The 24,890-nt window shown below is 41.7% G+C and overlaps 1 protein-coding gene across 4 annotated transcripts in view; it reads left to right on the top strand.

The window, feature by feature from the left end:
• The window catches only part of LOC124616497 (parathyroid hormone/parathyroid hormone-related peptide receptor-like), a 759,731-nt gene that overhangs the window by 482,324 nt on the left and 252,517 nt on the right, over positions 1-24,890 (top strand). For all 4 annotated transcript variants that reach the window (XM_047144855.1, XM_047144812.1, XM_047144835.1 and 1 more), the window contains one exon: positions 5,421-5,509. The gene's annotated coding sequence lies outside the window, so the exon portion shown is untranslated. The remainder of the gene's footprint in view (positions 1-5,420; positions 5,510-24,890) is intronic.

Here is a 24,890-nt window from a genome sequence, read left to right on the forward strand (position 1 = left end):
AGGACATCACACACTTCCATGCCCAAGGCAGGATTCGAACCTGCGACCGTAGCAGTCACGCGGTTCCAGACTGAAGCGCCTAGAACCGCTCTAACCTAAATTACCCTAAGGACAAACACACACACCCATGCCCGAGGGAGGACTCGAACCGCCGCCGGGATCAGCCGCACAGTCCATGACAGAAGCGCCCTAGACTGCTCGGCTAATCCCGCGCGGCTATATATATATATATATATATATATATATATATATATATATATATATATATATATATAATCTGAATTTGCCTCTAAGGTCTTCACACTCACCCCAACATCTCTCTGCGTGCTGCGCAAAAGGCCCCATGGCATCCATATTTGTGACCTTCAACACTACTGGACAATACCTGGCAACTATTGAAAAAAGTTGTTTCAGGTGTAGCAGAACCACTGCAACCGTATTACTTGCTTTCATCCATGCGAATCAGACCGGTTTGTGTTGACGACGATGCTGAGTGGATCTCTGAACTATGACGTGTTGTTCTCAGGCCAATATCTGAGGATGCTCTCATTTGTAGAGTGATCTATTAATAAAGCATATAACATGCAATCTATAGCGGTTTATCTGAACATTAATTACAGACGATTGCAGTGTTCTCTGCCGGGAAAGCTTTCGTTTGCTGTGGAACGTCAGAGTTCGATGATCCCAATGCTGGAAGAAAACTTACGATAAAGTAGAATAATAATACCGATAAAGACGTTAGGTTATATAATGTAGGCTTTCACGGCCAGCGTTTACTTCAGCTAAAACTGACAGCCTGTGACGCCATGGTCGATATATAAAATTATTTGCCGACTTATCGTCTCTGACTGCGGCAGACATTTTCGAAGGTAAAACGGTAACTGCCGTTCAAACCTCCGAAAACATCTCCTTGGAGTTGGAGGTGAAATTTCAGGAAATAGGTTTATAAATCGACGACGGCCTCTCAGCCCAGAAGTTTCAACTGAAGTGAAAAAAGGTCTTAGAATTGACACACAACATGGTTCCGAGTGATCTTACATCGCTGCTGACAGTGTAACGTATAATCGTAGTGTGCGTTTTCGAGGATCGCTCCCTTACTGAGGCGTAGCTAGTACAGCCGCTGCACCCCATGCTGCCACCGCAATACAATAGTATTGCAGTCTCCCTGCTGTGTCTGGGCGAGTGGGCCAGCCTGTTGACTTGCAGATAGCGTAGCCCTCCCATCGACAAGTCGCTTTCCGTCAGCACAAGGCCGCGTGCCGCCGTCTCCCTGCCGATAGCGTGGAAGAGGAATGATCCCCAGCCGAGGCACTGCTCGTAGCCACCTTCCGCACAATGGATAGCAGCTGCGTCTCTGGACACCGCGTAAAGTCCCCTTAGAAAAATTTTATGAATTACTGTGCTGATAAACCTCTTACGTTATCTGATTTTCAAACAGCTGAGCAGAACTGAACGTACTCAGACATTTCTCTCTTCACTTATTCTGATCAACACTAAACTGACACGCAATATTTTTAGCGCAACGCAGTCTGACTTTCATTAATCCTTGCAAAAGAATGGCCCTGACTAACAATAACCTACACCTTTCATGAATCACTTACCTCACAAAATCTTCGTTACTCGAACTACTGCAATACAGCGAGCGCCAATACTGCGAGCAAAATAAAGGTTTCTAACTACTGAAGGCACTAACTACTGAAAGGCATAGTTAGCAAATGAAAGATTTTGATAGAGAACAAACAATGTATTTACCTTAATAGTGTTCAAAAGTCATCATATATATACATCAGTTCATGATATCCAGTATTTAAAATTTACTCTTTCTGATGGACACACGTCCACATCGTCTGCTCTCAAAATTCTGCCATCTCTCTCCCCACATCCACCACTGCTGGCGGCTCACCTGCAACTGCGCAACGCTACACGCTGTTCACATCCAACTGCCCAACACTACAATAGCAAATATTTAAACAATGCAAACCAGCCACAGACTTCACACAGCACAGTCAGTGATTTTCATATATTGCGCTACGTGGCGCTACCAACATAAAAACCTAAACAGCCTCAGCCACAGACTTCACACAGTACAGTCAGTGATTTTCATATAGAGCGCTACGTGGCGTTACCAACATAAAAACCTAAACAGCCTACTTACATAGCCCCCATCCTCCCCACAAAACATTTTACAAATTGTTTTGGGCATTGGCCAATAATGATTTGATAAAATTTTTCATAATTATAATAACAATGATATCAAATGCACACACTTATTGATGCAATTTTGGTAAAAATCAAAAATTGTTCTCATAAAGACAGTCCTGATCATTCATCACAATAGTAATCACAGTTTTCTTGTTTTTCTCAAAGTCTGAGCAGAAAAAGAAAATGCACACGGAAGTAGTGGATTTCCATGCAGTCTTGAAGAAGTCACATACTGCACACAGCACAGCCAGTGATTTTCATACAGAGCGCTACGTAACGTTACCAACATAAAAACCTAAACAGCCTACTTACAACCGTAATTGTCTCATGGACACTTAAAAGGATACCTCCTCTGCAGCGATTGTTGCACACAGGACTGCCTGCGTTAGTGTACTTCACTTCTGTCACTTTCATCGTATTACGGACGTGTGAAAATTTTCTTTATTTATGAAGTAACATGCGGCCTGGAAGATTCAATGAGAAAAGAAGTGGGACACTGAAGTTCAAAATGGTTCAAATGGCTCTGAGCATTATGGGACTTAACTTCTGAGGTCCTCAGTCCCCTAGACTTAGAACTACTTAAACCTAACTAACCTAAGGACATCACACACATCCACGCCTGAGGCTAAATTCGAACCTGCGACCGTAGCGGTCGCGCGGATCCAGACTGTAGCGCCTAGAACCGCATCACTGAAGTAGTCAGGAACAATGAGATACATTTGAAGTTGTCTGAGGCTATAGATACTGCACTAATTAAAAACCATAGTAGGCAGTTCACGTGAAGAGAAATGGGCATCTCTAAAAAGTTCACTCACGTAGGAAGGACTCACACAGACATAGATAGAATGAAGATAACTCCGAAGAAACCCTGGTTGACAGAAGAAATACCTGGAGTGATCGATGAAAAAAGAAAGTACAAAAATGATCAGGGAAGGGCAGGAATACACAAATATAAATCCTTTAGGGAGGAAGTATATGAAAACTGTATGAAAGCCAAGACGAAATGGCTGCAGGAAAGATGTAAAGAAATCGAAAAAGAATTGGTTGTGCTGAGGATTGACCCAGCATATAATAAAGTCAAAACAAACTTCGGTGAGATTGAAAGCATGAGATGTAACATTAAAAGTGCAGTAGGAATTCCGCTGCTAAACGCAGAGGAGAGAGTTGATATGTGGGAAGATTACTTTGAAGACTTCTTTCAGGAAGACACGGATGATCCAGTATTAGAGCAAAAATTTGAAAGGGCTCAAGATGACTTGAATTAAGGCAGAAGGAATAGACAACAATCCATCAGAATTTCTAAGATCATTGGCGGGGAAGTGGCAACTAAGGGACTATTCAAGTTGATGCATAGACTATTCGAGGGTGGAGACATACCATGAGACTTTGCGAAAAATATCATCGACACAATCCCGAACACAGCAGATAAGAGCAAGGAATACCGCAGAATCAGGGAGACAACCATACATTCAAGTGGCCGACAAGACTTATACACAGAAGAATGGAAAATGAAATTGAAGATCTGTTACAAGGCGATCTGTTAGGCCTTCGAAAAGACAAGAGTAGCAGAGAGACATTGTAACATTGCGGTGGATGATGGAAACAAGACACGTTCATAGCATTTTTAGACCTGGAAAAAAGCGTTTGACAGTGGGAATTAATGTAACGTATTCGAAATTCTGAGAAAAATAGGAGAAGTTTTAGTTAAGGACAGAATACAGTATATGCAAGAACGAAGACGGAACAGTAACAATGGTGGACCAAGAACTATGTGCTTGGATTAGAAAGAGTCTAAGACAAGGTCGTAGTCCTCCACCTATATTGTTCAATCCGTATATCGAAAAAGCAATCACCACCTCACCCTCTCTCCATCCATCTCCTTCTCCCTTTCTCTCTGTTCATCTTCTCCTCCCCTCTCCCTATTCATCTCTTCCCCTTTTTGTTCTAAGTCCATCTCCTCCTCACCCCTCACTCTGCCCATCTTCTTCTCTCTCCATTCTCTATTTCCCCCCTCCCTATTCGTATCTGTCTCCTCCTCCTATATGTGCGTATTTCCTCTTTCCACTTGCTTTCTGGCCACTTCCTCGTCCTCCCTTCTCTCTCTGCATGTTAACCCTAATAAGAGGCTGGTGGTTCTTACTCTTAAAGTATTTCTTTCCAGTCTCTAAGTAATATGTGGACCAAATTTAATTGAAACGTTCCAGGGATTTCGGATGAGCTTTTTACCAGTGGCTTTGCTCGCATAAAACAATCAAGACCAATTGGTAGGTACCGAAAGGCTTAGAATGGCCGACATCATTCCAGAATATTCCACAACGTTCACGACTGTTCTGGAATAACGTACAATGTTCTGCGATGTTCCGGGATGTTACCTAACATTTTAGAATCTTCCAGACTATTCTGAAACATTTCAGAACATTCCGGATCATTGTGGAACATTCTAAAACATTTTGGGATATTGTGAAATGCTCTCGAATAGTTTCCATTGTTGTGGAGTGTTTTCGAGTACTATAGAATGTTTTGGAATGATTTGGAATATTCTACAAATGTATAGTGGGCGGAACTTCCCAGCCCTTACATCTTTAAAAGCACAGTCTTCAGATAAAAAAGGGAACATTCTTCATGGCTAGGGATAGAGGACTACCTTACCATATAGCTCCCTTGATCGTACTGGTATACGTTTTGTGAATTTTAGCTGCACGCACATTGTACATTTACTTATATATGTATATTATTAATTAAGAATAGGCGCCGAACTGTATCGTGAATGGCATATGTGTCGGCGGGAAAGGGGGAGGGAGGCGTAGGTTCAAATGTTCAAATGTGTGTGAGATCTTATGGGACTTAACTGCTAAGGTCATCAGTCTATAAGCTTACACACTACTTAACCTAAATTATCCTAAGGACAAACACACACACTCATGCCCGAGGGAGGACTCGAACCTCCTCCGGGATCAGCGGAGGCGTAGGGATGCGGTCGTGTACCTCTCACGGATGGACAGGTTTCACTTACTAAACTCTCTTCTCTGGGATGGGGGAACGTTTTCGCTTCACATACTCTGTTGCGAAGGGTGTATCATATGACATACTATTCGAAAGATCATCATCATTGTGGATCATATGATTCCGTAAATAAGATAATCGGTCTTTATTTCATATATGATCAAAGAAATTGTGTAAAGTATGAATGAAACTGACAGGTCGTTATTTGTTTGCAGGTAGTAGGAGAGTCTCACTCTTAGTGGGTGCGGAGTACTCGCTAACAGAGTGAGCCTGGCGTCGCGAGAGGAACACATTCAAACCAGTGGTAAGTGAGAGAAGAGTATCGGCAGAGTAGAAATATGAGTCAGATGTGCCGATGATGAATTCATACTGTTTTTTTCTAAATATTAGCTATAATGCTACAATGTATGAATAACTATCGAAGTTTCATATATCAACCAGCTAAAGAATCATAGTAAAATATTTAGTTGTGAAGCCTCGTCTGATTATAGTTGCAGATATGTGGCTGTCAGATAAATATTATAAACGTATTTTCCACTGCTTAAGATTGAAAGTAACTTGTCACAGCATGTAATTGTGCATTTCCCTTTCCTTGTCATAGCGCATAGGTGAGGGGACGTTGATTACTGGTATTTTAACCACGACTGCTGGTCTGGCGGACTCCCTAGCTGGGACTGGTTCGATAACCTCTCAATACCATGTTTTATATCGACATCTTTCTTGAGGTCTTCTCTGATTACGAGTGGCAGAGGTCATGCTCGAAAACATTTTTGAGTTGTGTACATAGTAACGATAAGTAACGATAGCAGCATGACTTGTATATATTGGTTTTATTTATACACAACCGGTTTCTGTGTTGCTATAGGCCATCTTCAGGCATTTCTGTGACTTTGAGTGATGTTGGATTACAATGGAAATCATCTCCAGACCTTTTATAGAAGGTTCAGAAATCATCGGCCTCCGCAAGATTTTTTGACCTCTGCCGTGTATCTGGGTGCAGCTGAAGGACAGCTTGCATGTGCTAAATGCCCGCCGAAGAGCATATTTTACTAACAAACTGGTCTTCACAAAACCATGAGTTACTTTTCATTCAGACAGCATACACAAAATTCTGGTTGGAGATACATGTCCTCTAGACCATATGCTACGGTTTGATGTTCACTCTTCCACGAATTTTGTTCTCATAGTATTACGATTAATTTTACTGTCTGTCTTTGTAATAAATCTTCCGTAGGGTAAATCTGAGCCAGTTAGTAGCTGCTGTAAATGGTTTTCAAATATATATAGCTGGTGCTCTGTGTGAGAATTCCATCTTCATTATAAGGCACTGAACCATGCAGTTAATTGCTCTTGTCTCAATTTTGTAATATTTAACTTCCTGGCAGATTAAAACTGTGTGCCCGACAGAGACTCGAACTCGGGACCTTTGCCTTTCGCGGGCAAGTGCTCTACCATCTGAGCTACCGAAGTACGACTCACGCCCGGTACTCACAGCCTTACTTCTGCCAGTATCTCGTCTCCTACCTTCCAAAATTTACAGAAGCTCTCCTGCTTTGGAGGGTAGGAGACGAGATACTGTCAGAAGTAAAGCTGTGAGTACCGGGCGTGAGTCGTGCTTCGGTAGCTCAGATGGTAGAGCACTTGCCCGCGAAAGGCAAAGGTCCCGAGTTCGAGTCTCGGTCGGGCACACAGTTTTAAACTGCCAGGAAGTTTCATGTCAGCGCACACTCCGCTGCAGAGTGAAAATCTCGTTCTGGAAACATCCCCCAGGCTGTGGCTAAGCCATGTCTCCACTGTATCCTTTCTTTCAGGAGTCCTAGCTCTGCAAGGTTCGCAGGAGAGCTTCTGTAAAGTTTGGAAGGTAGGAGACGAGATACTGGTAGAAGTAAAGCTGTGAGTACCGGGCGTGAGTCGTGCTTCGGTAGCTCAGATGGTAGAGCACTTGCCCAAGAAAGGCAAAGGTCCCGAGTTCGAGTCTCTGTCGGGCACACAGTTTTAATCTGCCAGGAAGTTTCATATCAGCGCACACTCCGCTGCAGAGTGAAAATCTCATTCTGGTTCGTAATATTTAGTTTGCTCGGAGGTGCATGTCTACAATCCTTGCACACACTGAAATCTCACTTTTACACTATCGCAATACTCTCCCAGAGAAGCCAAGACAACGGCACTGTCTATTGATAAAGTGGAGATCTTCTGCGCCATTTTGTATCTCCAGCAGCGTGCTATGGTACTGGGATCCGAATGTGTGCCAGAACTGTAGACATGCACCTGTAGACAAACTAAATATTAATTACATTATTTTTGAGGTGGCAATTAAAACTGTATGACTGACCCTCATCAGCTCCCTTGACCCTCCACTATTGACGTTATGTACAACAGGTTTAAGGACGATGCGAATTGTACGAAATTGCAGTGCCTATGTTATTGAGAAGTACGATTTAGCACTGCAGCGACTACAGACGTCAAGAAATACATAAAATGTGTTGGCAGTTGCGAATATGAATCCTCTTCGGCTGTATACTGGAATGACAACAATGGAAATTTATGCCAGATCCGGACTTGAACCAGGATATCGCGCTTTACGGGAGCGGTCGCTTTAACCGCCTTAGCCATCCGACCACAAATATCGGCTGGACCCAAACTCCCATATGTCGTCGTCCATGTGACGCAACCTATACTCGTACGTTAAGTATAATGCCGTCCAAGAAGGAAAAATTTGTTGAGAGTCGAGGGCCTTTTATTGACGAACAAATACGAAATAACAATGCATGTGTTATTAAGAAGTACGATGCAGTATGGAAGTCTGGGTCTGGATGTCATTCGTGATCGTAAAATGCGAAATCTGGCGTCCAGTCTTGGTCCGGAACAAACATCGCTGTCATGATACCAATATGCAGACGAAAGTGGTTCTTATTGCAATTGCGAATTCATGTCCTGTATTTCTTGACGTCTGTAGTCACTGTAGTGACTGTTCCTACTCCAAACCATGTACGTCCGAAGGCACATTACATCCTACTACTTAATAACACAGGCACTACCATTTCGCATTTATTCGGCAATACCAGGCCCCGACTCTCAATAAATATGTCCTTCCTAGATCAGAAATAAGTGACGCACGAGAGCGGTTTGCGACACATAGACGACGACATATGGTAGTTTGTGTCCGACCGTGATTTGTGATCGGATGGCTAAATCGGTTAAGGTGATCCCTCGTGTAAACCGGTTCGAGCCACGATACGGCACAAATTTTCACTGTCATCATTCCAATATACAGGCGAGGGTGGTTCATATTCGCAATTCCCTGTATTAATAAAGATACTTCAGCTGTAGCGAATAACGCAATATATACACTACTGGCCATTAAAATTGCTACACTATGAAGATGACGTGATACAGACGCGAAATTTAACCGACAGGAAGAAGATGCTGTGATATGCAAATGATTAGCTTTTCAGAGCATTCACACAAGGTTGGCGCCGGTGGCGACACCTACAACGTGCTAACATGAGGAAAGTTTCCAACTGATTTCTCATACACATACAGCAGTTGACCGGCGTTGCCTGCTGAAACGTTGTTGTGATGCCTCGTGTAAGGAAGATACTTGTGTACCATCGCAATTGCGGTTTATCGTATGGCGACATTGCTGCTCGCGTTGGTCGAGATCCAATGAGTGTTAGCAGAATATGGAATCGGTGGGTTCAGGAGGGTAATACGGAACGCCGTGCTGGATCCCAACGGCCTCGTATCACTAGCAGTTGAGATGACAGGCATCTTATCTGCATGGCTGTAACGAATCGAGCAGTCACGTCTCGATCCCTGAGTCAACAGATGGGGACGTTTTCAAAACGTCATTTTTTCGGATGAATCCAGGTTCTGTCTGCAGCATCATGACGGTCGCTTCCGTGTTAGGCGACATCGCGGAGAACGCACATTGGAATTGTGTATTCGTCATCGCCATACTGGCGTATCACCCGGCGCGATGGTATGGGGTGCCATTGGTTACACGTCCCGGTCACCTCTTGTTCACATTGACGGCACTTTGAACAGTGGACCTTACATTTCAGATGTGTTACGACCCGTGACTCTACCCTTCATTCGATCCCTGCGAAACCCCACATTTCAGCAGGATAATGCACGACCGCATGTTGAAGGTCCTGTACGGGCCTTTCTGGATACAGAAAATGTTCGACTGCTGCCATGGCCAGCACATTCTCCAGATCTCTCACCAACTGAAAACGTCTGGTCGATGGTGGCCGAGCAACTGGCTCGTGACAATACGCCGGTCACTACTCGTGATGAACTGTGGTATCGTGTTGAAGCTGCATTGGCAGCTGTACCTGTACACGCCATCCAAGCTCTGTTTGACTCAATGCCCAGGCCTATCAAGGCCGTTATTACGACCAGAGGTGAATTTTCTGGGTACTGATTTCTCAGGATCTATGCACCCAAATTGCGTGAAAATGTAGTCACGTGTCAGTTCTAGTATAATATATTAGTCCACTGAATACCCGTTTATTATCTACATTTCTTCTTGGTGTAGCAATTTTAATGGCCAGTAGTGTACATAGTGGAGATGAATAAGAATATGATACACCACAAATGAAGCACATTACCATGCCTAATACAGCCTAGGAGAACAGTGATCATTCAAAACAGCTTCCAGTCTTTCTGAAATGGAGAAATACAGGTCCTGTACGGTTTACGCGGGTATCTTATACCATTCTTCCTACAAAATATTGGCGTTTTCAGGTAACGATGATCCAGGAGAACAGGTATCACGCACCCTTCTATCCAGATAATACTGAGTTCTAGTGACCACAGCGACCAGGACAAAAGTGACAACCCTTCCTTGTGCTCACCAGTCCTGGACGATAAAAACTATGCGAAATGGGGCTCGATACTACTGCGACACACAGTCACCATTGGGCAACAAATATGTACCATGTAATGGACCCGATCATCCAAAATGGACACATAGTCCTTGGCAGTAATGCGACGTTTCAGAGCCCCCTAGGAATACCCCACGATATGGCTGCCAAATCATCAATACCGTCACCCCCCCCCCCCCCCCCCGCCCCCACCTCGCCCTCCGCAAGTCACACTCTCCGCAGAAGGCTGTCTGCATCGTAGGCTTGGAACGTTGAACGACAGACTCAAACTCAGCGAAAAGTTGGAAACAGTATGAAACGAGACTCATTGCTCCATTGTCCAAGTTTTATTGCTTCTGCACCACCTTTTCCTGTTACAGGCATTTGAAACACTGATGTGCGTATTTCAGGTATTTTAATCACTGGTGTGTGGTTTTGAAATTCCATCTCGCCCTGCAATCCTCAGCTTATGGAGCTCACTGCGTGTTGTTTTGGTACTGAATGCTTTCTCGAATGCAACTGCGGTGATTTTCCTCCTGTCGACATCTTACTCTTTCAGCATAATCCTCTGCAATGATCGTCTGCAAAGATCAATCGACACACACCTTCTTCTACATTATGCGTTAACGGATGACGTTTTTCCACTTTCCCAGTGCTCGGTATAAATCATCCATTCAGTGCCTCTTGAAACGCCAGTCACTTCGGCTACCTTGGTTAGGGAGACAGTCACCGTACGATCACCAACAATTTCCTCAAGTTCTAATCTACTTAGCTCTAACATAATGCAATCACCTTTACATAAAACTCTGTTCTGACCACGACCGACACTCCGTTCGTGGCCAAATACAGCAGTACCACCACCTGCTGGTCTGGCTAGCATAAGTTATACAGGGCGTCCAAAAAGTCTTTCCCTGATTACATAACTTGATAACTCAGGCTAGAAGTAAGGTACAAATATGAAACTGGTGTCTAATTGTCTACAACTACCAAAGTTTTTTTCACGCATCAGTATACTTCCACATGAGCACCCTTGGTAGCACGTAGCACATCTAGGCGATATTCAATTTCCGTCCACACATTAGCCAACATCACTGGAGGGATCGATTCAACGACTGTGGTTATCCGTTGGCGCAGGGTTTCATGATCTGGTACACGTGTTCGGTAGACTTCGTCTTTGACATAATCCCATAAAAAGAAGTCTAATGGGGTTATGTCAGGAGAGCGTGGAGGCGAAACTGTTGGCCCATCACGACCAATCCATGGCCCAGGAAAGGTCGTATCGAGATAGGCACGGACGTCCAAACCTCAATGAGGCGTTGCATCGTCGTGCTGAAAGAAGACATCGGGATGATACTGAAGCAGCTGAGGAACAGCATACGGTTACCATACGTCCAGATACACTGCAGATGTGATGGTAGCCTCAGCGAAGAAGAATGGCCCTATAATTCGATCGTGCAATAGCTCGCACCAAACATTCACCTTTGGACTGCCTCTGGTGCCCTCCATGACCTCGTGAGGGTGTTGTGAACCCCAAATGCGCACATTATGGCGATTCACTACTCCAGTGACAAAAAAGGTCGCTTCGTCGGAAAAGGCAATTCGTCTGAGGTAACCATCATCGTCCTCAAAACGTGATAGCATTTCGACCGCAAAGTCATATCGACGAATACTGTCATTGGGCAACAAGGCCTGAACGATTTGCACTTTGAATGCACGAAACAATAAACGTTTGTGTAAAATGTCATGGAGAGAGCTTTTTGGCATCTGTAATTCGCGTGAGGCCCTGCGCACCGATTTCTTCGGACTTCGCAGAGAAGACTGCCTTACTGCTTCCACCCTGTTTGCTGAGGTTCCTGGTCGACCAGACCTCGGAAGGTCAGCAACCGATCCTGTGTTCCTGAACTTCTCATACCAGGCTTTAATGCTCTTGACATCAGGTGAATTCCTTCCAAATGTTGTCTGGAAGTGTCTCTGCACTGTGGTTGGTGATCGTGTCTCATGGTGCCACAGGACACACTGTGCCCTCTCCTGATTGGTTAACATGGCTTCTTGGGCACTGCACCTCATCCACTACTTACATACTGCGAACCTAAAACAGAAAAAACTTTGATAGCTGTAAACAATCGACACAAGTTTCATATTTGTGTCTTAGTTCTAGCCTGAGTTATCAATTTATGTAATTAGGGAAAGTCTTTTCGGACACCCATTTATCGCGGTGTTTCAGTATCTATGTCCATGTCACCATCCGGTTTTGCAGCGCATACCGTTGCGAACATGCAGGAACAGAATCAGCCAGGATCTGGAAACTGCGCTAGGTTTCTCGGTTCAGGGTCCATGGTGCGAATAGCCCGATCGAGGCTGTTCCATGTCTTGAACAGTTAGATCGAGGTGTTCCCGCAGAGTCTCGATCCGGTTTGAAATGGCGGGCTGGTGGCCGAGAGAGTACGGTAAACTGATGTTCTTCTAACCACGCACGTACACTGCGAGTTGTGTGTAACGCGTTCCTTTATTATGCCTGCAGTTGCCATCGTGCAGTGGAAAAACAAATTCCATGTAGGAGTTGACATCGTCATCAAGGAGAGCTCCCTACTTGTGTTGATCCATTGTGCTTTCCAGAATGACAACGAAGGGAATACCACGAATATATTCCACAGATCGTAACACTGCCTCCTCCGGTTTGCAGGCTGTCGGCCATCTGTCTGACGCAGCACAAAATGTGATTCACCAGAAAAGGTCACCTAGCGCCACTCAGTCGACGTTCAGTCACGGCAATGACGTGTGAATTCCTGGCTTCGTCAGCGATGAACAGCTGTTAGCATTGGCACATGAAGCTCCACACGCAGCACCATTCGCTGAACAGTTACGAGTAGAGACCGTTGGTGGCCCCTTTGTTCATTTGGGCGTTCAGCTGCTCAACGGTTGCACGTCTACTCGCCTGTACACATATCCACAGCTGTCGTCTAAGGTCAGTAAACAGATCGTTTGCGGACCCACGTTGAAGTCTTCATTAGACGTGCCATCGCCAATTTACAAAGGAAGGAGCGCAGATTACAAATCGGTGATAAGACGTTTGCAGTGTGCCAGATGAGAAGACGCTCGTTATAAAATCCTGTTTAGTGCCTTTGTGTGCTCTCCTGCCGAGATAAATGCGGGAACGATCGCAGATCCAACACATTGTCAACCTGCAGCGAAAGGAAAACTAAGCGGAGGAGGAAGTGATAAATGAGTAGAACACACGATATCTATTCTTAAGTGATGACACACAGTTCTCCCAGTGAAAGAATTCCAGCCACAATAGACAGGATGTGGTTTTTGTGTCTTATAGCAAAAATTGTGTCCGGCATAAACGTATTCACAAGGAGAGTGAACAATAAATAATTTACCGAAATCCGCTACAGTAGTAAAAATTATTTATTTCTAAAAAGAAAAGCACAACCCTGTTTCGGGACACGTGTCCCATCTTGAGGTGCATCTGAAAAAATTATAAATCAATAATAATGCGTATCCAAATGGTTAAGATAATCAAAGCTAAACAGAGCCACCACCACCGGAGCGACAACAACAACGACGACAATGACGAGAAAAGCAAGAGCAATGCTTTTCTTTTCAAGCTTTAAATAAACGGATGAACAAGGGGGAAAATGTACCGAAGTTAGGCCCCAGAAAAACAGGCCAACGATGTTCAACACTAACACTGAACTGCTGGTAGATATAATTCAAGGAAACATCAGATAGATTTTTTTCAGCAAGCAAACATGTCAGTAAGAGTAATATAATATGTTGATTAAGTGGCGGAGATGTATTGAAAATTCCTTTTTCTGAAATGTCTTCTGTGGTACCCTGTATTAGTTAGCTTCTCGTACTGGGAACTGTATTCTCAAGAGAAGAGATAATATTAACCATTATGTCGTTCTAGAAAAAGTTGTTTGTTTATTGACATTTAATACTGAACAGAAACTAGTCTAAGAGTTAATTGTAGAAAGCCCGTGAAAATCCAACGCTTTCGCTGCTGACATTGAATAACAGCGTTCGGGGAGAGAAGAAGAAACATTGTTTCCACGAGCTACTGACAGTGGGGAGAAGGGGAGAGGAAGACTCATGGCGCCATCCTCTTGGCGCCTCCTATGTGGCCTTGATAGGAGAAAAAGAATTGTTTTGTCCCGTGTCTACCTTCACAGTCGAACAAAGAAACGAAGAGAATGAGAAACGTCGGCGGACTTACCTGATATTTCAATCGGAGAACGGCCTCCTACCACATTTCAACAAAATTTAATGCTGCGCAGCGCTTACATCTCTCAATGATTTATCGTCTTATCCTGGATGCGCAAAGATTGTTGAAGTTTACCTGTCTGGCACTCCACGTATTCAAAAATGAGATTAGTGTTAAATTTGTGACGGAGTTCAGAAATTAAAATAAAAACAAGGAATGTTGTACCCAACGGATTGTCAGCTGAATACTGAGTTTTCGATATCTGTTTCATTTAAAGAAATAAATCTCCAATTCTAGTATATTATTAGCTTTTATCATGTTCATGTAATGTAAGGTCTAGCTTCATGACCAACGAGATTTGCTCCACGATTTGATCCTACGGAATCAGACGAATAAAATAAATATTAAACAAATAATACCCATTTCCAAATATTTCACTGCGTACCTAATGTACTGTTCGCGACGGAAGTGAAAATTATTCAGCATGACTCTTTGCATCTTTAAAATAAATCTATTGAATGAACTTGTGAATTCTTAATCATCAAGAGAATCTTGAAGAAGAGTCTGTATTTGTATTTAGTCTTGTAAGGTTATATTGTAAAGTAGTTTCCTTTGAAACCGGCGTGACCAAGCCAGCAAATAACACACTGAATTATGTCGTTCACGGTGAGTGCTACAGTATTCATATTTTAGAACAATTTACTCCTGGAGAAATTGGCATGTGTGAGCATGCTGATTATGTCATCCAATACAGTCATTAAAATTTTCAGTGCTATGCTAGATGGAGGTCTCTTCCAAATTTCTTAAAGTAACTCTCTTCATGATCCGTTTTTCCTGCCTGTTCTAAATGTTTTCTACCCCCTTCTCATTACATTGTCTCGAGTAATATTGGGAGTTCCTCTCGCTATAGACAAACTTCTTTGAATTTCGTATTATATTTTTCACCCCTTTCATATTGTACCTTCTTCTTATTTTCATCTCGAGGTTTCTCGTTATTCCTTTCCATTCGTTTTAGGGTAACTGTGAAATTTTGTATTTTCTAAGATTCAACTAGCACAGACTAATAGGGTTACCTACGGTGCACACATTACAGAAGCGTGGGCCCCTTCGAGTGACCAAATGCAAGAACAGCCAGGTGTGTTCGTAAGTGTTAGTGGTTCTTTGAGAGTAGGCGCTGATGCACATATGAGGGGATCAGAAGCAAAGTGATGTAAGTGCAATTCAGGTATTTTTGAGATGAATGGCTTTGAAGTTCACCTGGTTATATGTAAATTTGTTTCGACGGCACAACCTTGTAACTTTACAGAGATATACTATAGAATATACGTGTTCTGCAGACAAAAGATGACAAAAGTTCATACCACCATTCTGGGTAGACAAAGGGCCTAAAATTAATTGTATTGTGTTGATATGGAAAAGGTTTAGTGGGAATGTAATAAAGGTGCACGTGAACACAGTAATAATTTTATTATGCAGTAACTATTACACTTTTGAACATTTTAAATAACATAGGGTAACATTTTAGTCGTAGTCACTGTCCAGAATGTAACTAGCAACATCTGTTAAATCTTCCGTGTCTGTTGTTACTTCCCTAGGCCCATAAACACCTTCTTCTTCATCATGACGACGTTCTGCCCCTCCTCGTCGTCCTCGAAATCCTGAGCTGCTTTTACTTGAAGATTGTTCCTCATACTTCAGATTATCAAAGAAAGCGTGGTGAATTGGGGGAATGAAGCGTTTCAGCTCTTGCAGGTTCTTCCACTTAGAAAATGTTATGGTTAACTGAGCACTGTACAGTGTTTTCAGTGCAGACTGTGGGAGTCTCCCACGAGGTGGTTTGGAGAAGTCAGCTGCATAAAATTCAACATCCCCATTGAAAGGAAACTTAAAATGTATGATGAGTGGACATTCCTTTTTTTTATGTGAATCCATCTAATTGACCGCCAGGCAAATGCATTGCCTTCGGTATCTCCTCGAACGGATGACTTGGTCAAGAGTTTCTTATAAATGATAGCTACAAAATTTGCCTGATTCATTTTGGTAACTGCAAAATGTTTGCTGGACCTTTTAAAGACCTATACCCAAACCTGAGGCATGTACACAAGAGTTTCATTCCTCTTGCGTTTCTCAATAAGACAAAATCTTTATGACACTCGTTGAACGTGTGCCCAGGTTTTAAGAATTTGTGGTGGACTGTTTCAATATGTGTTTTAGAAACGATATGCACCCAGTATTTGACAATATTTACATTGAAATTTTGTCCAGAACAACAATCTGAATAATCTATGATGTGCTTAACGTCACAATCCAAAGATTTTACAAATTTCAACACACAAGAACCGATTTCCTGAGAACCTCTACAAGCAGTGGTTTCATCCCACATATACATATTGGCCTTGAAAGATACTAAGTTGTGAATGCCAAGATTATAAACCCACAACTGTCGAAGCTAGAACACTTTGTTAGTAGAAAGGCGTGGATATGGCAAGGTTTTATGTAAATCGAAACACATCACCACAACATTATTCTGGTTTGACTCTCTTTTCTTGTCGTACAAGTTCGGCACATGCGGTGATGGAGCATCTGCTCTCGCTGCACTTCTTTTGCTTCATCACTATTAGGGTCACAGCTGCGTAACAAATTGTTATATTTGTCACATTTATTGCATGTATCAGTACTAAGACGGTGAAAACCCGAATTAAAACTGGTATTGAAAACATGCCTGTATGTCCATTCCTTCACAGGGTCTTCAGTTCTTTCCACACACATATCTGTGTGAAGTTGGTACATCATTGAAATATTGAGGCTTTCAGGCAAGTATTTTTTTGTTAGTGTTCTGAATCCTGCTGTAATGTGAGAGGTAAGCGGAAAATGACTGAATATGTTCTTCAACAACCTGTAGTTTAGCAGCAGGTATTTGTTTGATGATGCATTTTGCCCCTTCTGGACCTTCAGTGATACTCTGCTGGTGGATTTATTGGACACGACTCTACTGGAGTGAACATTACATGAATCAAATATCTTTAGAAGAAACTCTTTACAAACGTGTAACAGTTTCCTTTTTGTGCCATTTCCCCTTCTTCCCTTTGGTTCTTTCAGTTAAATATAGTCTCCAAGAAAAGCAGTTTGTAAATTCCATGATCCAAGTGCCCAATATGCAGTAAATAGCTCTTCACGCTTTCACTTTACGTTGTATTCCTCTGTGTCCAACATAGGATTTCCCATCATTTCGCAGCCGTTTTGCGACCTCACGCCTATGGTTAGCTGGATTTTGTAATCACTTTCTTGCCTTTCTATTAGAATTCTCACCAGGTGGTGAAGTACCATTAGCAGAATATGAGGTTTCTAGTGACACAAAAGTTTCTCCTGACAATATACTTCTAGAATGCACAATATCTGAAGATAGAGAAGATGCCGTTTTTACTAATGATTCAGCATCACTATCACTACGATCGCAATCCGATGGCCTGAAGTCGCTATCATTGGCAGATAGATGAAAAGAATCGGAACTGGACTCATCTACAATAAAACAAACACCTTGACGTCATTTTCATCTGGTATTTAATTACACAATAATTCATCTAATATGACAATTTAGTGTACATCACAAGCTGATAAAACTATCACTACTTCCTAGCAAAAGTACTCTTTCTCGGTATAACTACACACTATTTTAGGTGAATAACGCTTTTCCTACATTGGATACGCAGATGTACACAGTACATTACGAAACATTAATCAAAATCGAAACATAACCTCACACATTACCACAAAAAACGCACTTGCATCGTTGTACCGATTTTCCTCCATATTCACAATCTGTTAACCAAATAAGTTCACTCTATAAGACACTGACTTCGTATAATTAAATCAACAATAACTCACCTTGGTTCATTATGGTGAACAAATGCACGAACAGGAACAACGAATGTAAACAATGCACTTGCCTTACTTTTTCTTGGAGCCAAAACCTCAGTACCGAAGTAGTACATGTATTCGGACTCCAGAGTGGAACTCTGAACAGAGCGTCACATGTATTACTTTTCCTCACAACAGAATTAGTGTTCTAGAGCATATGTGCACTTATCTCATTTTCTTCAAAAATCTCGATTATAGTATTTTGCTTCTGACCCCCTCATGTAAGAAAGAGTGGTAATCAGATTGACATGCAGACTGACTGACCCAAAGCTCAACAAGCACTTGATTCCGGACGTATGGAACATATTTTGCCATTTTTGACGAGTACAACTACCACCATAAGAATTGTGGTCGCTTTTTAAACGATCAGTATATGAATTTCGTTTCTATGAGTAATCTATTGTGGTATGATGAAAAAATAATGTGAGAACGATCACAAAGGGTGAAATAACGATACGGAGAGCGACTGGGTGCAATGGTAAGGCACTGGACGCCAATTCTGGAGAACAGTGATTCAAATCCCCATTTCCCTTTTTCGCTTGAGGAGAGTACTGGGATGCGTCCTTTGAAAACGACTCCTCCGATTACTTTCCCTAACCTTCTCTAATCTCAATCCCATCTCCAATGATGTTGTCGTTGACAAAAGTCTCTTATTTTACTTGTTTATTTAATGTTTGGTTGACCCCCGCAAGATTAGGGCCACAAAAACCCTCTCTCATACGTAACCACACATTCTTCATAGTTTGAACTATGTAAATACAATATGTGATCAAACGTATTCGGAGACACCAAAAAAATACGTTTTTCATGCCACTTACTGCCAGGTACTCCATATTAGCGACCTCGTGAGAGAGCAGAATGCGGCGCTCCGCGGAACTCACGGACTTCGAACGTGGTCAGTTGATAGGGTGTCACTTGTGTCATACGTCTGTACGCGAGATTTCCGCATTCCTAAACATCCCTAGATCCACTGTTTCCGATGTGATAGTGAAGTGGAAACGTGAAGGGACACGTACAGCACAAAAACGTACAGGACCGATCTCGTCTGTTGACTGACAGAGACCACCGACAGTTGAAGAGGGTCGTAATGTCTAATAGGCAGACATCTATCCAGACCATCACACAGGAATTACAAACTGCATCAGGATCCACTGAAATTACTATTACAGTTAGGCGGGAGGTGACAAAACTTGGATTTCATGGTCGAGCGGCTGCTCGTAAGCGACACTGCACGCTGGTAAATGCCGAACGACGCCTTGGTTCGCATAAGGAGCGTAAACATTGGACGATTGAAAAGTGGAAAAACGGTGTGTGGAGTGATGAATCACGGCACTCAATGTGGCGAGCCGTTGGCAGGGTGTGGGTATGGCGAATGCCCGGTGAACGTCATCTGCCAGCGTGTGTAGTGCCAACAGTAAAATTCGGAGGCGGTGGTGTTAAGGTGTGGTCGTGTTTTTCATGGAGGGGGCGTGTTGTTTTGCGTGGCGTTGTCACAGTACAGGCCTACAATGATGTTTTAAGTACCTTCTTGTTTTCTACTTTTGAAGAGCAATTCGGGTATGGCGATTACATCTTTCAACATGATCGAGCACCTGTTCATAATGAACGGCCTGTGACGGAGTGCTTACAAGACAATAACATCCCTGCAATGGACTGCCCTTGCACAGATTCCTGTAGAACACCTTAGCGATGTTTTGGAACGCCGACTTCGTGAGAGGCAACTGACATCCATACCTCTCCCCGGTGCAGCACTCCGCTGCCACTCTCCAAGAAACCCTCCAGCACCTGATAGAACGTGTGCCTGCGTGAATGGAAGCTGTTACCAAGGCTACGGATGGGTGAACACCATATTTAATTCCAGCATTACCGATTGAGGGTCCAACGAACTTTTAAGTCATTTTAAGCCAGGTATCCGGGTACCTTTGATCACATAGTCTACAGCGACACAGGTGTAATATAAACGTAAGCAGTGAAGAGTGGTCGGGTGGGAGGGCAAGGAAGTGGTGTGACTGAGAAACGAAAAGGCACAGAAGCATAACTGGGAGAGGATGGAAGAACTTTCTGTGATGTTTGACAAAAAGCGAGTCATATGACTTAGTTTCGTAGGGAAAAGTTGAGATGATAAAGCAAAATAATTCAGCCTTTTTGAAAAAGGACTTATAGAATACATTTGTTTTATGAATGGTTACAGGTAGGACAGTGGTTAAGTGGTTCGTTGTGATGCGATCAAGCCGAGATGACATACTTAATATCTCATGCACACTAAGAAGCGTAAGGATAACGTTAGTTAGATAACATGTCCTACTATGACCATCATAACTGGGCATATGAGGTGGATGTTGCAGATGTAATGCATAAAAAAATTCATGGTTAATTTTAACCATGTAAAATTTATACTACTGTACATTTTTGGATTATTCTGGAACAGTGGGGCTCTGGAAGAATGAATACATCTGTGGAAATATGTACCTAAATTTCTCAAGGGTATAGAAACAGATGAGAGCATTCCTCCATTTTTTATTTGTTTGTTGTTTTTTTTTTTCATTTTGCCGCAGACTATATATTTTAAGTCTCATGAGCACCAATACTTAGACTTTTCATTGGATTACGGTCATTTATTTTGTTAGTTAAATTGTAGCACTGGTTTCACTATGCAACAATGTCTAAAAGAAGTTTGTTGTTAGAAGTAAAAGTCGTTGTAGATTTAAAAACGTGCAGTGTAACTCTAAGAATGACAGGCCACAATTTTCCCTTGACTATTGTTTAAAATCATCCTGTGTTACATCACACATGTGCTGACAGTCAATATATGTTATGGATTCCCTCTTTACCACTATCTTCTTTGTTTATAAAAAATCCAGGCAGAGAAGTGAGAGTATTAGTATTCTCGCTAGTTTGATGCGATCCACAACAATTTCCTCTCGCATGCTAATTTCTTCATCTCAGAGAGGCTCTGAAACTTCCCCTTTGAATAATTATACAGGACTGTGCTTAAACTGACACACAATACTTTTAGCGCAACGCAATCTGACTTTCAAAATTCCCTACTAAAGAATGGCCCTGCCAAACATTAAACTATACCTTTCACAAATCACTTACCTCACAAAAATCTTCGCTGCTCAAGCTACTGCAATACAGCGAGCGCCACTACTGCCAGCTAAATAAAAGATTCAAACTATGGAAGGCACTAACTACTGATAGGGATAGTTAGCAAATGAAAGATATTAATAGAGAACAAACAATGTATTTACCTTGATATCATCGTATATAAATATAGCAGTTCATGACAAATTACAAATCTCCGCCATCTCTCTCCCCACATCCACCACTGCTGGCGGCTCACCTCCAACTGCGCAACGCTACGCGCTGTTCACAGCCAGCTGCCGCTGCCCAACACTACAATGGCAGACAACAATGCAAACTAGCCACAGACTGCACACAGCACAGCCAGTGATTTTCATATTGAGCGCTACGTAACGTTGCCAATAAGAAAACATAAACAGCCTACTTACATAGAGAAAACATAAACAGCCTACTTACATAGCCCCCATGCTCCCCACAAAAAAATTTACAAATTGTATTGGGCAGTGGCCAATACAGATTTGAAAAAAAAATTTTCATAATTACAATAACAAAGAAATCAAATGCACACACTTATTGATACAATGTTGGTCAAAAGCTAAAATTTTCTCACAGTCCATAAAGACAGTCCTGATTCATCACAGTAAAATTACAGTGTTTTTCTTTTTTTTTTTTTCAAAGTCTGAACAGTAAAAGAGAATGCACACAGAAGTAGTGGATTTCCATGCAGTCTTGAAGAAGTAGCGTCCTTCCATGAGAAAGACAGTGCTGACTCTTGACATGCTGACAGATAATGGGCCACAACAGAGCAAACCCACAGCAGAGTCAGTCGTAGTTTGGAAGAATATTGGTAGGTAGGTCATCACAGAGCAGACCCACCGTAGTCCTGGTAGAGATTACGATATTGGTGGGCCACCAGAGGTGCAGACCCACTGCAGTCCTTGTAGAGAAGGCCAGCAGCCATCTGTTGCGACTGTGCAGGTGCACAATCACCATCGAAGATTCTTGCAGAGAATATAGCAAGTCCATAAACCACCACTTGTGCACTCACAAAGTTTTTGAAATTGTCCTTAGAACCAGCAATGCTGTTATCCAGTCCCTTGCTGAATTATTAACACACTTGCAAACACTAACAGTCCCTACTTCTCACATATTGTCCATATACTATGACCAACAGAAACGTGTGCAGTGAAATGTAACTTACAAGTTAATAATGTCATGAACTGGTGACAATTACAATTTTATAACATAAGAATACAATTACAAAGGTACAAAATACATCATTAAAAACATAATAATACAGATAACATTTGTAGTACAGGCTTTACAAAAGAATAGAAATAAACATATACATCAGTGTTACAAAAATAGTGACATAAGTACATACATAAAATAATGAGAATAGTTTTCGAAACATTAATTTCACACATGAACATTGAAACAGAACAGAATTGTAAACAACTTTACAAAGAAAATAACATATTATTAATGCAACTTATATTTGAGGATAACAGTATTCCTCCTCATAGTGAATATAGCTTAGTATTAGAAGAGAAAAAAAATTCTATGAAACAGTACACAGAGACAGGAAGAAAACAAATACTCAAGGGTACACAAACACATAGTGGGATAACACCAATAGGAAAGGACAGGGTTCGTTTTCAGTGTAACATTTGGTACTGCAGTCCAACCCAAAACTTCATATATCTTTCCTCTTATTACATCCTCTGTTTCCACCAAAAAAAATTCTATCTAAGCATGCTTTCTGTATTTATATGTTCACACATTTCTTACTTCAACATTTATTTCCAAGAAAATCCTACCTAAACCTGTTTTATGTACTTTTTTCGTATTAATTCTCAATGCATTTCTTCCAATTCATTGCAACTCATTCTCTTATATAGTCTACTCCCTCTTAAGCTAACTTAAATCTACTGAGCTCAGATGCTAAACTAAGGGACGAGGCAATGCAGCATCACATAACAAATCAACACAAACAGCAATGCAAAAAAATGCAAATTGGCAAAGCTAGCAGCATAAATGAGCAAAAGTCAAATTCAATAACACTATGCCTGGCAAACACCAGCAACTTATACCTAAACATGACATAGCGCAAGCAGAAAAAATATTACACTAAACAACAATGCAGATAAGGGAAATGTATATTCACATCTTAATGTCTATGTAATTAAAGTGGTGCACCACAAGAAGTTATTCTACCAAAAAGTTACCAATTACTTGAAAAGAAAATTATGAATGCAGTTACTAGTTCCTTCTTATTGTTCTTTCCTTTCCAAGTGCTCCTTTTTTAAAGAATGTGGATCATAAAATAATTATTTAATAGATCTGTTGACAGAAAGTATTCACATTAGCAAATGCATTTTATTTTATAAAAGCAATGCTGCAACACAGCTGGAAAACAGATGTCAAATGAAATAAGCAACTATGAAAAGCAAAGCATAAAAATATCATTCAGTAGTGATGTGACATTTCATAAGTAGTAAAAAAATCTCTCATCTAGAAAGACAGTAGTCATAGTCAGGTGTGTAGACAAACTATTTCTTGTCATTTCATTAGGCATTTCAGTAAATATCAGAAAGTACGATATGTTTCCAAGTAATTAGCGTGTCGGATTTGCGATGCTTTCTCTAAAGGAATGACAATGGCCAGGATAATGGCCTCCCTTTTTTTTTTCCTGTGCTCTGAAAGGCACGCGCCAATGGCCCTCTCTCCAGGTGTCCGACACAGCTGGGTGCCCACGACGCATTACGTGCAGGTGGTCACTTAATTTTCTTACGGAAATATTTACGACAACAGTTTCCGCTACAGTGGCAGTCTCATATAAAAATATTTCACAGGTCAAGAATTAGCGTTGCAAATCTGTAGAAACAAAATCCTATAAATATAAGTGTCCAAATAAAATATTCGTCAGCATTGTGATACAGTCACGCATTTACGCACATTTCATAACTCTTAAAGTACGATTCTTGGTTTCCAACATTCTGTTTCACAAGTCAAGAGTCCCTACCCACTATTCATTACTCCTTACCTTATTACACATATACGTATCCATCAACACTCGTCAATATTTCGTCATTATAAATATGAAGCATGATCAAATAACTCTTATAGCCTCAGCCTATTAATCATAAACATACCTCAGCAGCATAATACACATCGTCGGCGTAAAAATAACATCATAACACCCCAGTCAAATCTCAAAATCGTCGTAGCTTCCTCCAATAATTAAAAAAATTCTCTGCTCATGTCAAAAGTGTCATCTGCCTCAAACGTACTTTAAAAATCATGAATCCATACCAAATACATCATTCAAAGCTCTCATAGTATCACAATGATTCCGAAAAAAAATATGAAGAGTTCACACAGTACAGACAAAATACAATTTCGTAAGTGTGAAGTTATCCCACGGTGTAATTGCGTAAACATCTGTCACTGATGTAATAAAAAAAGTTTATCTCTCAGTTACATGATCAGATAGCTGTGTAATTTGTGTGTTAGAGAAATATGGTACCAATGTGTAAAGTTGTATAAGCAAATACCATATTAGCTAGGGTTCCTTGTGGTTGCCACACACATGGTACACAGAG

The sequence above is a fragment of the Schistocerca americana genome, chromosome 1, assembly GCF_021461395.2.
Source record: "Schistocerca americana isolate TAMUIC-IGC-003095 chromosome 1, iqSchAmer2.1, whole genome shotgun sequence".
In the NCBI taxonomy this organism is placed as follows: Eukaryota; Metazoa; Arthropoda; class Insecta; order Orthoptera; family Acrididae; genus Schistocerca; species Schistocerca americana.